We start from the raw sequence: 13,331 nt of genomic DNA on the forward strand, positions 1-13,331 counted from the left end.
AGAAACATCCGATAGTTGTATTACACATTCAATAAACACGACAGTTACAAGAACCATTGGATGGTTGTATTAATCAATCAGTAAACACGTCAGTTACAATGAACATACGATGGTTGTATTATACAATCAGTAAACACAACAATTACAAGAAACATAGAATGGCTGTATTATACAATCAGTAAACACGACAGTTACAAGAAACATAGGATGGTTGTATTAATCAATTAGTAAACACGACAGTTACAAGAAACATTCTACGGTCGTACTGCACATTCAATAAATACGAAACTTACAAAAACATACGATGGTTGTATTACACATTCAATAAATATCACAGTTACAAGAAACATAGAATGGTTGTTTTAATCAATCAGTAAACACGACAGCTGCGAGGAACATACTAAGGTCATACTACACATTCAATAAACACTACAGTTACAAAAACATACGATGGTTGTATTACACATTCAATAAATATAACAGTTAATAGAAACATAAGAAGGTTGTATTAATCAATCAGTACACGATAGTTACAATGAACATAATACGGTTGTACTACAAATTCAATAAATACGACAGTTATAAAAAACATATTAGGGTTGTACTACATATCCAATACACAAGACAGTTACAAGAAACATACGATGGCTGTATTATACAATCAGTAAACACGACAGTTACAATGAACATACGATGGTTGTATTATACAATCAGTAACCACAACAATTACAAGGAACATACTACTGTTGTACTACACATTTTTTAAACACCAATGTTACAAGAAACATACTACGGTTGTACTTCACATTCAATAAACACGACTGTTACAAGAAACATATTACCATTGTACTACACATTCAATAAACACAACTTTTACAAAAACATACAATGATTGTATTACACATTCAATAAACACGACAGTCGCAAGACACATACGATGGCTGTATTATACAATCAGTTATCACGACAGTTACAAGAAACATAGGATGGTTGATTTAATCAATTAGTAAACACGATAGTTACAATGAACATACTACGGTTGAACTACACATTCAATAAACACGACTGTTACAAGAAACAGACTATGGTTGTACTACACATTCAATACACAAGACAGTTACAAGAAACATACGATAGTTGTATTACACATTCAATAAACACTATAGTTACAAGAAACATACGATGGTTGTATTACACATTCAATAAACACGACAGTTTCAAGAAACATACGATGGTTGTATTATACAATCAGTAAACATGACAGTTGCAAGAAACATTCTACGGTTGTACCACTTATTCAATAAACACGACAGTTACAAAAACATACGATGGTTGTGTTACACATTAAATAAATATGACAGTTAAAAGAAACATATAAAGGTTGTATTAATCAATCAGTGAACACTACAGTTACAAGGAACATACTACGGTTGTACTACACATTCAATAAACACGACAGTTACAAGAATAATACTACTGTAGTACTACACATTCAATAAACACGACAGTTACAAGAAAAATACTACGGTTTTTCTACACATTCAATAGACACGACAGTTACAAGAAACATACGATAGTTGTATTACACATTCAATAAACACGACAGTTTCAAGAAACATACGATGGTTGTATTATATAATCATCAGTAAACATACTACAGTTGTACACATTCAATAAACACTACAGTTACAAGAATAATACTACACATTCAATAAACACGACAGTTACAAGAAAAATACTACGGTTTTTCTACACATTCAATAGACACGACAGTTACAAGAAACATACGATAGTTGTATTACACATTCAATAAATACGACAGTTACAAGAGACATACGATGGCTGTATTATACAATCAGTTATAACGACAGTTACAAGAAACATAGGGTTGTTGTATTAATCAATCAATAAACACGATAGTTACAATGAACATTCTACGGTTCAACTACACATTCAATAAACACGACAGTTACAAGAAACATACTATGGTTGTACTACACATTCAATAAACAAGACAGTTACAAGAAACATACGATGGTTGTATTACACATTCAATAAACAGCACAGTTACAAGAAACATACGATGGTTGTATTACACATTCAATAAATACGACAGTTACAAGAAACAAAGGATTGTTGTATTAATCAATTAGTAAACAGAGAGTTACAATAAACATACTACGGTTGTACTACACATTCAATAAAACGACAGTTACAAGAAACATACGGTTGTACTACACATTCAATAAAACGACAGTTACAAGAAACATACTACGGTTGTACTACACATTCAATGAACACGACAGTTGAAACATTTACGGTTGTACTACACATTCAATAAACACGACAGTTACAAGAAACATATTACGGTTGTATTCTACACGACAGTTACACTATGGTTAGCTTCACATTCAATAAACACGACAGTTACAAGAAACATACGGTGGTTGTATTATACATTCAATAAACACGACAGTTACAAGTGACATACGATGGCTGTATTATACAATCAGTTATAACGACAGTTACAAGAAACATAGGATGGTTGTATTAATCAATTAGTAAACACGACAGTTACAATGAACATACTACGGTTGTACACATTCAATAAACACGACAGTTACAATAAACATACAACTGTATTATACAATCAGTAAACAAGACAGTTACAAGAAATAGGACGGTTGAATTAATCAATCAGTAAACACGATAGTTACAATGAACATAATACGGTTGTACTCCACATTCAATAAATACGACAGTTACAAGAAACATATTACGGTTGTACTACATACAATACACAAGACAGTTACAAGAAACATCCGATAGTTGTATTACACATTCAATAAACACGACAGTTACAAGAACCATTGGATGGTTGTATTAATCAATCAGTAAACACGACAGTTACAATGAACATACGATGGTTGTATTATACAATCAGTAAACACAACAATTACAAGAAACATACAATGGTTGTATTATACAATCAGTAAACACGACAGTTACAAGAAACATAGGATGGTTGTATTAATCAATTAGTAAACACGACAGTTACAAGACAACATTCAATAAACACGGTTACAAAAACATACGATGGTTGTATTACATATCAATACACAAGACAGTTACAAGAAACATCCGATAGTTGTTACACATTCAATAAACACGACAGTTACAAGAACCATTGGATGGTTGTTTTAATCAATCAGTAAACACGTCAGTTACAATGAACATACGATGGTTGTATTACACATTCAATAAATATCACAGTTACAAGAAACATAGAATGGTTGTTTTAATCAATCAGTAAACACGACAGTTACGAGAAACATACTAAGGTCATACTACACATTCAATAAACACTACAGTTACAAAAACATACGATGGTTGTATTACACATTCAATAAATATAACAGTTAATAGAAACATAAGAAGGTTGTATTAATCAATCAGTACACGATAGTTACAATGAACATAATACGGTTGTACTACAAATTCAATAAATACGACAGTTATAAAAAACATATTAGGGTTGTACTACATATCCAATACACAAGACAGTTACAAGAAACATACGATGGCTGTATTATACAATCAGTAAACACGACAGTTACAATGAACATAATACGGTTGTACTACACATTCAATACATACGACAGTTATAAGAAATATATTACGGTTGTACTACATATCCAATACACAAGACAGTTAGAAGAAACATCCGATGGTTGTATTACACATTCAATAAACACGACAGTTACAAGAAACATACTACGTTTCTTATACACAATTAATAAACACGACTGTAACAAGAAACATACAATGGTTGTATTACACATTCAATAAATACGACAGTTACAAGAGACATACGATGGCTGTATTATACAATCAGTTATAACGACAGTTACAAGAAACATAGGGTTGTTGTATTAATCAATCAATAAACTCGATATTTACAATGAACCTTCTACGGTTCAACTACACACTCAATAAACACGACAGTTACAAGAAACCTACTATGGTTGTACTACACATTCAATACACAAGACAGTTACAAGAAACATACGATAGTTGTATTACACATTCAATAAACAGCACAGTTACAAGAAACATACGATGGTTGTATTACACATTCAATAAATATGACAGTTTCAAGAAACAAAGGATTGTTGTATTAATCAATTAGTAAACAGAGAGTTACAATAAACATACTACGGTTGTACTACACATTCAATAAAAACGACAGTTACAAGAAACATACCACGGTTGTACTACACATTCAATAAAAACTACTGTTACAAGAAACATACTACGGTTGTACTACACATTCAATAAACACGACAGTTACAAGAAACATTTTACGGTTGTACTACACATTCAATAAACACGACTGTTAAGAGAAACATATTACGGTTGTACTACACATTCAATATACACGATAGTTACAAGAAACATACTATGGTTGAGCTTCACTTTCAATAAACACGACAGTTACAAGAAACATACGGTGGTTGTATTATACATTCAATAAACACGACAGTTACAAGTGACATACGATGGCTGTATTATACAATCAGTTATAACGACAGTTACAAGAAACATAGGATGGTTGATTTAATCAATTAGTAAACACGATACTTACAATAAACATACTACGGTTGTACTACACATTCAATAAACACGATAGTTACAATAAACATACAATTGCTGTATTATACAATCAGTAAACAAGACAGTTACAAGAAATAGGACGGTTGAATTAATCAATCAGTAAACACGATAGTTACAATGAACATAATACGGTTGTACTCCACATTCAATAAATACGACAGTTACAAGAAATATATTACGGTTGTACTACATATCCAATACACAAGACAGTTACAAGAAACATCCGATAGTTGTATTACACATTCAATAAACACGACTGTTACAAGAACCATTGGATGGTTGTATTAATCAATCAGTAAACACGACAGTTACAATGAACATACGATGCTTGTATTATACAATCAGTAAACACAACAATTACAAGAAACATACAATGGTTGTATTATACAATCAGTAAACACGACAGTTACAAGAAACATAGGATGGTTGTATTAATCAATTAGTAAACACGACAGTTACAAGAAACATTCTACGGTCGTACTGCACATTCAATAAACACGAAGGTTACAAAAACATACGATGGTTGTATTACATATCCAATACACAAGACAGTTACAAGAAACATCCGATAGTTGTATTACACATTCAATAAACACGACAGTTACAAGAACCATTGGATGGTTGTTTTAATCAATCAGTAAACACGTCAGTTACAATGAACATACGATGGTTGTATTATACAATCAGTAAACACAACAATTACAAGAAACATAGAATGGCTGTATTATACAATCAGTAAACACGACAGTTACAAGAAACATAGGATGGTTGTATTAATCAATTAGTAAACACGACAGTTACAAGAAACATACTACGGTTGTACTACACATTCAATAAACACGAAAGTTACAAAAACATACGATGGTTGTATTACACATTCAATAAACAAGACAGTTACAAGAAACATAGGATGGTTGAATTAATCAATCAGTAAACACGACAGAACATAATGCGGTTGTAGGAACATACTACAGGAAACATATTACTACTACATATCAATAAACAAGACAGTTACAAAAACATACGATGGTTGTATTACACATTCAATAAAACGACTGTTACAAGAACAGTTAATCAATCAGAAACATAATGATACGGTTGTATTATCATCAATTCAAGTACAATCAGTAAACACGACAGTTACAATGGTTGAACATACAAGAAACATTCTACGGTTACTGCACATTCAATAAACACGAAGGTTACAATAAATACGACAGTTGTATTACATATCCAATAACAAGATAGTTACAAGAAACATCCGGGTTGTATTACATATTCAATAAACACGACAGTTACAAGAAACATTGGATGGTTGTATTATACAATCAGTAAACACGACAGTTACAATGAACATACGATGGTTGTATTATACAATCAGTAAACACAACAATTACAAGAAACATACTATGGTTGTACTATACATTTCATAAACACGACAGTTACAAGAAACATAGGATGGTTGTATTAATCAATTCAATAAACACGACAGTTACAAGAAACATTCTACGGTTGTACTACACATTCAATAAACACGACAGTTACAAGAACATACGATGGTTGTATTATACAATCAATAATCACGACAGTTACAAGAAACATAGAATGGTTGTTTTAATCAATCAGTAAACACGACAGTTACAAGAAACATACTACGGTCATACTACACATTCAATAAACACGACAGTTACAAAAACATACGATGGTTGTATTACACATTCAATAAATATAGACAGTTAATAGAAACATAAGAAGGTTGTATTAATCAATCATACACGATAGTTACAATGAACATATACGGTTGTACTACAAATTCAATAAATACGACAGTTATAAAAAAACATATTAGGGTTGTACTACATATTCAATACACAAGACAGTTACAAGAAACATACTATGGTTGTATTATACAATCAGTAAACACGACAGTTACAATGAACATAATACGGTTGTACTCACACATTCAATACATACGACAGTTTAAGAAATATATTACGGTTGTACTACATATCAATACACAAGACAGTTACAAGAAACATCCGATGGTTGTATTACACATTCAATAAACACGACAGTTACAAGAAACATACTACGTTTCTTATACACATTTAATAAACACGACTGTAACAAGAAACATACAATGGTTGTATTACACATTCAATAAACACGACAGTTACAAGAAACATACGATGGCTGTATTATACAATCAGTTATAACGACAGTTACAAGAAACATAGGGTTGTTGTATTAATCAATCAATAAACTACGATATTTACAATGAACCTTCTACGGTTCAACTAAACACAATAAACACGACAGTTACAAGAAACCTACTATGGTTGTACTACACATTCAATACACACGACAGTTACAAGAAACATACGATGGTTGTATTACACATTCAATAAACAGCACAGTTACAAGAAACATACGATGGTTGTATTACACATTCAATAAATATGACAGTTTCAAGAAACAAAGGATTGTTGTATTAATCAATCAGTAAACAGACAGTTACAATAAACATACTACGGTTGTACTACACATTCAATAAAAACGACAGTTATAAACATACCACGGTTGTACTAACATTCAATAAAAACTACTGTTACAAAAACATACTACGGTTGTACTACACATTCAATAAACACGACAGTTACAAGAAACATTTTACGGTTGTACTACACATTCAATAAACACGACTGTTAAGAGAAACATATTACGGTTGTACTACACATTCAATATACACGATAGTTACAAGAAACATACTATGGTTGAGCTTCACTTTCAATAAACACGACAGTTACAAGAAACATACGGTGGTTGTATTATACATTCAATAAACACGACAGTTACAAGTGACATACGATGGCTGTATTATACAATCAGTTATAACGACAGTTACAAGAAACATAGGATGGTTGATTTAATCAATTAGTAAACACGATACTTACAATAAACATACTACGGTTGTACTACACATTCAATAAACACGATAGTTACAATAAACATACAATTGCTGTATTATACAATCAGTAAACAAGACAGTTACAAGAAATAGGACGGTTGAATTAATCAATCAGTAAACACGATAGTTACAATGAACATAATACGGTTGTACTCCACATTCAATAAATACGACAGTTACAAGAAACATATTACGGTTGTACTACATATCCAATACACAAGACAGTTACAAGAAACATCCGATAGTTGTATTACACATTCAATAAACACGACTGTTACAAGAACCATTGGATGGTTGTATTAATCAATCAGTAAACACGACAGTTACAATGAACATACGATGCTTGTATTATACAATCAGTAAACACAACAATTACAAGAAACATACAATGGTTGTATTATACAATCAGTAAACACGACAGTTACAAGAAACATAGGATGGTTGTATTAATCAATTAGTAAACACGACAGTTACAAGAAACATTCTACGGTCGTACTGCACATTCAATAAACACGAAGGTTACAAAAACATACGATGGTTGTATTACATATCCAATACACAAGACAGTTACAAGAAACATCCGATGGTTGTATTACACATTCAATAAACACGACAGTTACAAGAACCATTGGATGGTTGTATTAATCAATCAGTAAACACGTCAGTTACAATGAACATACGATGGTTGTATTATACAATCAGTAAACACAACAATTACAAGAAACATAGAATGGCTGTATTATACAATCAGTAAACACGACAGTTACAAGAAACATAGGATGGTTGTATTAATCAATTAGTAAACACGACAGTTACAAGAAACATTCTACGGTCGTACTGCACATTCAATAAATACGAAAGTTACAAAAACATACGATGGTTGTATTACACATTCAATAAATATCACAGTTACAAGAAACATAGAATGGTTGTTTTAATCAATCAGTAAACACGACAGCTGCGAGGAACATACTAAGGTCATACTACACATTCAATAAACACTACAGTTACAAAAACATACGATGGTTGTATTACACATTCAATAAATATAACAGTTAATAGAAACATAAGAAGGTTGTATTAATCAATCAGTACACGATAGTTACAATGAACATAATACGGTTGTACTACAAATTCAATAAATACGACAGTTATAAAAAACATATTAGGGTTGTACTACATATCCAATACACAAGACAGTTACAAGAAACATACGATGGCTGTATTATACAATCAGTAAACACGACAGTTACAATGAACATACGATGGTTGTATTATACAATCAGTAACCACAACAATTACAAGGAACATACTACTGTTGTACTACACACATTTTATAAACACCAACACTACAGTTACAAGAAACATACTACGGTTGTACTTCACATTCAATAAACACGACTGTTACAAGAAACATATTACCATTGTACTACACATTCAAAACATTCTAAAACACGACAGTCGCAAGACAAACATACGATGGCTGTATTATACAATCAGTTATCACGACAGTTACAAGAAACATAGGATGGTTGTATTTAATCAATTAGTAAACACGATAGTTACAATAAAATACTACGGTTGAACTACACATTCAATAAACACGACTGTTACAAGAAACAGACTATGGTTGTACTACACATTCAATACAAGACAGTTACAAGAAACATACGATAGTTGTATTACACATTCAATAAACTCGATAGTTACAAGAAACATACGATGGTTGTATTATACAATCAGTAAACAGAACAGTTGCAAGAAACATACTACGGTTGTACTACTTATTCAATAAACACGACAGTTACAAAAAACATACTACGGTTGTACTACACATTCAATAAACACGACAGTTACAAGAATAATACTACTGTAGTACTACACATTCAATAAACACGACAGTTACAAGAAACATACGATAGTTGTATTACACATTCAATAAACACGACAGTTACAAGAAACATACGATGGTTACAATCAGTTATAATCAAAGGCATAGGGTTGTTGTAAATCAACAACAGTTGCAACAAAACATACTACGGTTGTACTACACATTCAATAAACACGACAGTTACAAGAAACATACTATGGTTGTACTACACATTTAATAAACAAGACAGTTACAAGAAACATACTACGGTTTTATACACATTCAATAAACACGACAGTTACAAGAAACATACGATGGTTGTATTACACATATCAATAAACACGACAGTTTCAAGAAACATACGATGGTTGTACTACTTATTCAATCAATAACACGACAGTTACAAAAAACATACTACGGTTATACTACACATTTAATAAGCACGACAGTTACAAGAAACATACTACGGTTGTTCTAGACATTTAATAAGCACGACAGTTACAAGAAACATACTACGGTTGTTCTACACATTTAATAAACACGACTGTTAAAAAAGAGAAACATATTACGGTTGTACTACACATTCAATATACACGATAGTTACAAGAAACATACTATGGTTGAGCTTCACTTTCAATAAACACGACAGTTACAAGAAACATACGGTGATTGTATTATACATTCAATAAACACGACAGTTACAAGTGACATACGATGGCTGTATTATACAATCAGTTATAACGACAGTTACAAGAAACATAGGATGGTTGTTTTAATCAATTTAATCAATTAGTAAACACGATACATACAATTACAATGAACATAATACGGTTGTAACTCAGTAAACACATTCAATAAATACGACAGTCACAAGAAACATATTACGGTTGTACTACATATCAATACACAAGACAGTTACAAGAAACATCCGATAGTTGTATTACACATTCAATAAACACGACTGTTAAAAGAACCATTGGATGGTTGTATTAATCAATCAGTAAACACGACAGTTACAATGAACATACGATGCTTGTATTATACAATCAGTAAACACAACAATTACAAGAAACATAGAATGGCTGTATTATACAATCAGTAAACACGACAGTTACAAGAAACATAGGATGGTTGTATTAATCAATTAGTAAACACGACAGTTACAAGAAACATTCTACGGTCGTACTGCACATTCAATAAATACGAAAGTTACAAAAACATACGATGGTTGTATTACACATTCAATAAATATCACAGTTACAAGAAACATAGAATGGTTGTTTTAATCAATCAGTAAACACGACAGCTGCGAGGAACATACTAAGGTCATACTACACATTCAATAAACACTTACAGTTACAAAAACATACGATGGTTGTATTACACATTCAATAAACATAACAGTTAATAGAAACATAAGAAGGTTGTATTAATCAATCAGTAAACACGACAGTTACAATGAACATAATACGGTTGTACTACAAATTCAATAAATACGACAGTTACAAAAACATATTAGGGGTTGTACTACATATCCAATACACAAGAGTAGTTACAAGAAACATACGATGGCTGTATTATACAATCAGTAAACACGACAGTTACAATGAACATACGATGGTTGTATTATACAATCAGTAACCACAACAATTACAAGGAACATACTACTGTTGTACTACACACATTTTTTAAACACCAATGTTACAAGAAACATACTACGGTTGTACTTCACATTCAATAAACACGACTGTTACAAGAAACATATTACCATTGTACTACACATTCAATAAACACGACTTTTACAAAAACATACAATGATTGTATTACATTCAATAAACACGACAGTCACAAGACACATACGATGGCTTGTATTATACAATCAGTTATCACGACAGTTACAAGAAACATAGGATGGTTGATTTAATCAATTAGTAAACACGATAGTTACAATGAACATACTATGGTTGAACTACATTCATTCAATAAACACGACTGTTACAAGAAACACTATGGTTGTACTGCACATTCAATACACAAGACAGTTACAAGAAACATACGATGGTTGTATTACACATTCAATAAACACCGACAGTTACAAAACATACGATGGTTGTATTACACATTCAATAAACACGACAGTTTCAAGAAACATACGATGGTTGTATTATACAATCAGTAAACATGACAGTTACAAGAAACATACTACGGTTGTATTACTTATTCAATAAACACGACAGTTACAAAAAACATACGATGGTTGTGTTACACATTAAATAAATACGACAGTTAAAAGAAACATATAAAGGTTGTATTAATCAATCAGTGAACACTACAGTTACAAGGAACATACTACGGTTGTACTACACATTCAATAAACGACAGTTACAAGAAACATACTACTGTTGTACTATTACATTCAATAAACACGACAGTTACAAGAAAAATACTACGGTTTTCTACACATTCAATAAACACGACAGTTACAAGAAACATACGATGGTTGTATTACACATTCAATAAACACGACAGTTACAAAAACATACGATGGTTGTATTATATAATCAGTAAACACACAAGTTACAAGAAACATACTACGGTTGTACTACTTATTCAATAAACACGACAGTTACAAAAACATACTACGGTTGTACTACACATTTGACGACAAGAGAAAAATACTACGGTTTTTATACAAGTTCAATAAACACGACAGTTACAAGAAACATACGATGGTTGTATTACATATCAATAAACACGACAGTTACAAGAAACATACGATGGTTGTACTACTTATTCAATAAACACGACAGTTACAAAAAACATACTACGGTTGTACTACACATTTAATAAGCACGACAGTTACAAGAAACATACTACGGTTGTTCTACAGATTCAATAAACACTACAGTTACAAGAAAAATACGATGGTTGTATTACACATTCAATAAACACGACAGTTTCAAGAAACATACGATGGTTGTATTATACAATCAGTAAACACGACAGTTGCAAGAAACATTCTACGGTTGTACCACTTATTTAATAAACACGACAGTTACAAAAAACATACTACGGTTGTACTACACATTTAATAAGCACGACAGTTACAAGAAACATACTACGGTTGTTCTACACATTTAATAAACACGACAGTTACAAGAAACATATTACGGTTGTACCACTTATTTAATAAACACGACAGTTACAAAAAACATTTCACGGTTGTACTACACATTTAATAAGCACGACAGTTACAAGAAACATACTACGGTTGTTCTACACATTTAATAAACACGACAGTTACAAGAAACATACTACGGTTGTTCTACACATTCAATAAACACTACAGTTACAAGAAAAATACGATGGTTGTATTACACATTCAATAAACACGACAGTTTCAAGAAACATACGATGGTTGTATTATACAATCAGTAAACACGACAGTTGCAAGAAACATTCTACGGTTGTACTACACATTCAATAAACACGACAGTTACAAGAAACATACTACGGTTGTACTACACATTTAATAAGCACGACAGTTACAAGAAACATACTACGGTTGTTCTACACATTTAATAAACACGACAGTTACAAGAAACATACGATGGTTGTTCTACACATTGAATAAACACGACAGTTACAAGAAACATACGACAGTTACATTATACAATCAGTAAACACGACAATCACAAAAAACATACTACGGTCGTACTACATATTCAATTAACACGACAGTTACAAAAACATACGGTGGTTGTGTTACACATTAAATAAATATGACAGTTACAAAAAACATAAAAAGGTTGTATTAAT

The sequence above is a fragment of the Tachypleus tridentatus genome, chromosome 8, assembly GCF_004210375.1.
Source record: "Tachypleus tridentatus isolate NWPU-2018 chromosome 8, ASM421037v1, whole genome shotgun sequence".
NCBI lineage: Eukaryota > Metazoa > Arthropoda > Merostomata > Xiphosura > Limulidae > Tachypleus > Tachypleus tridentatus.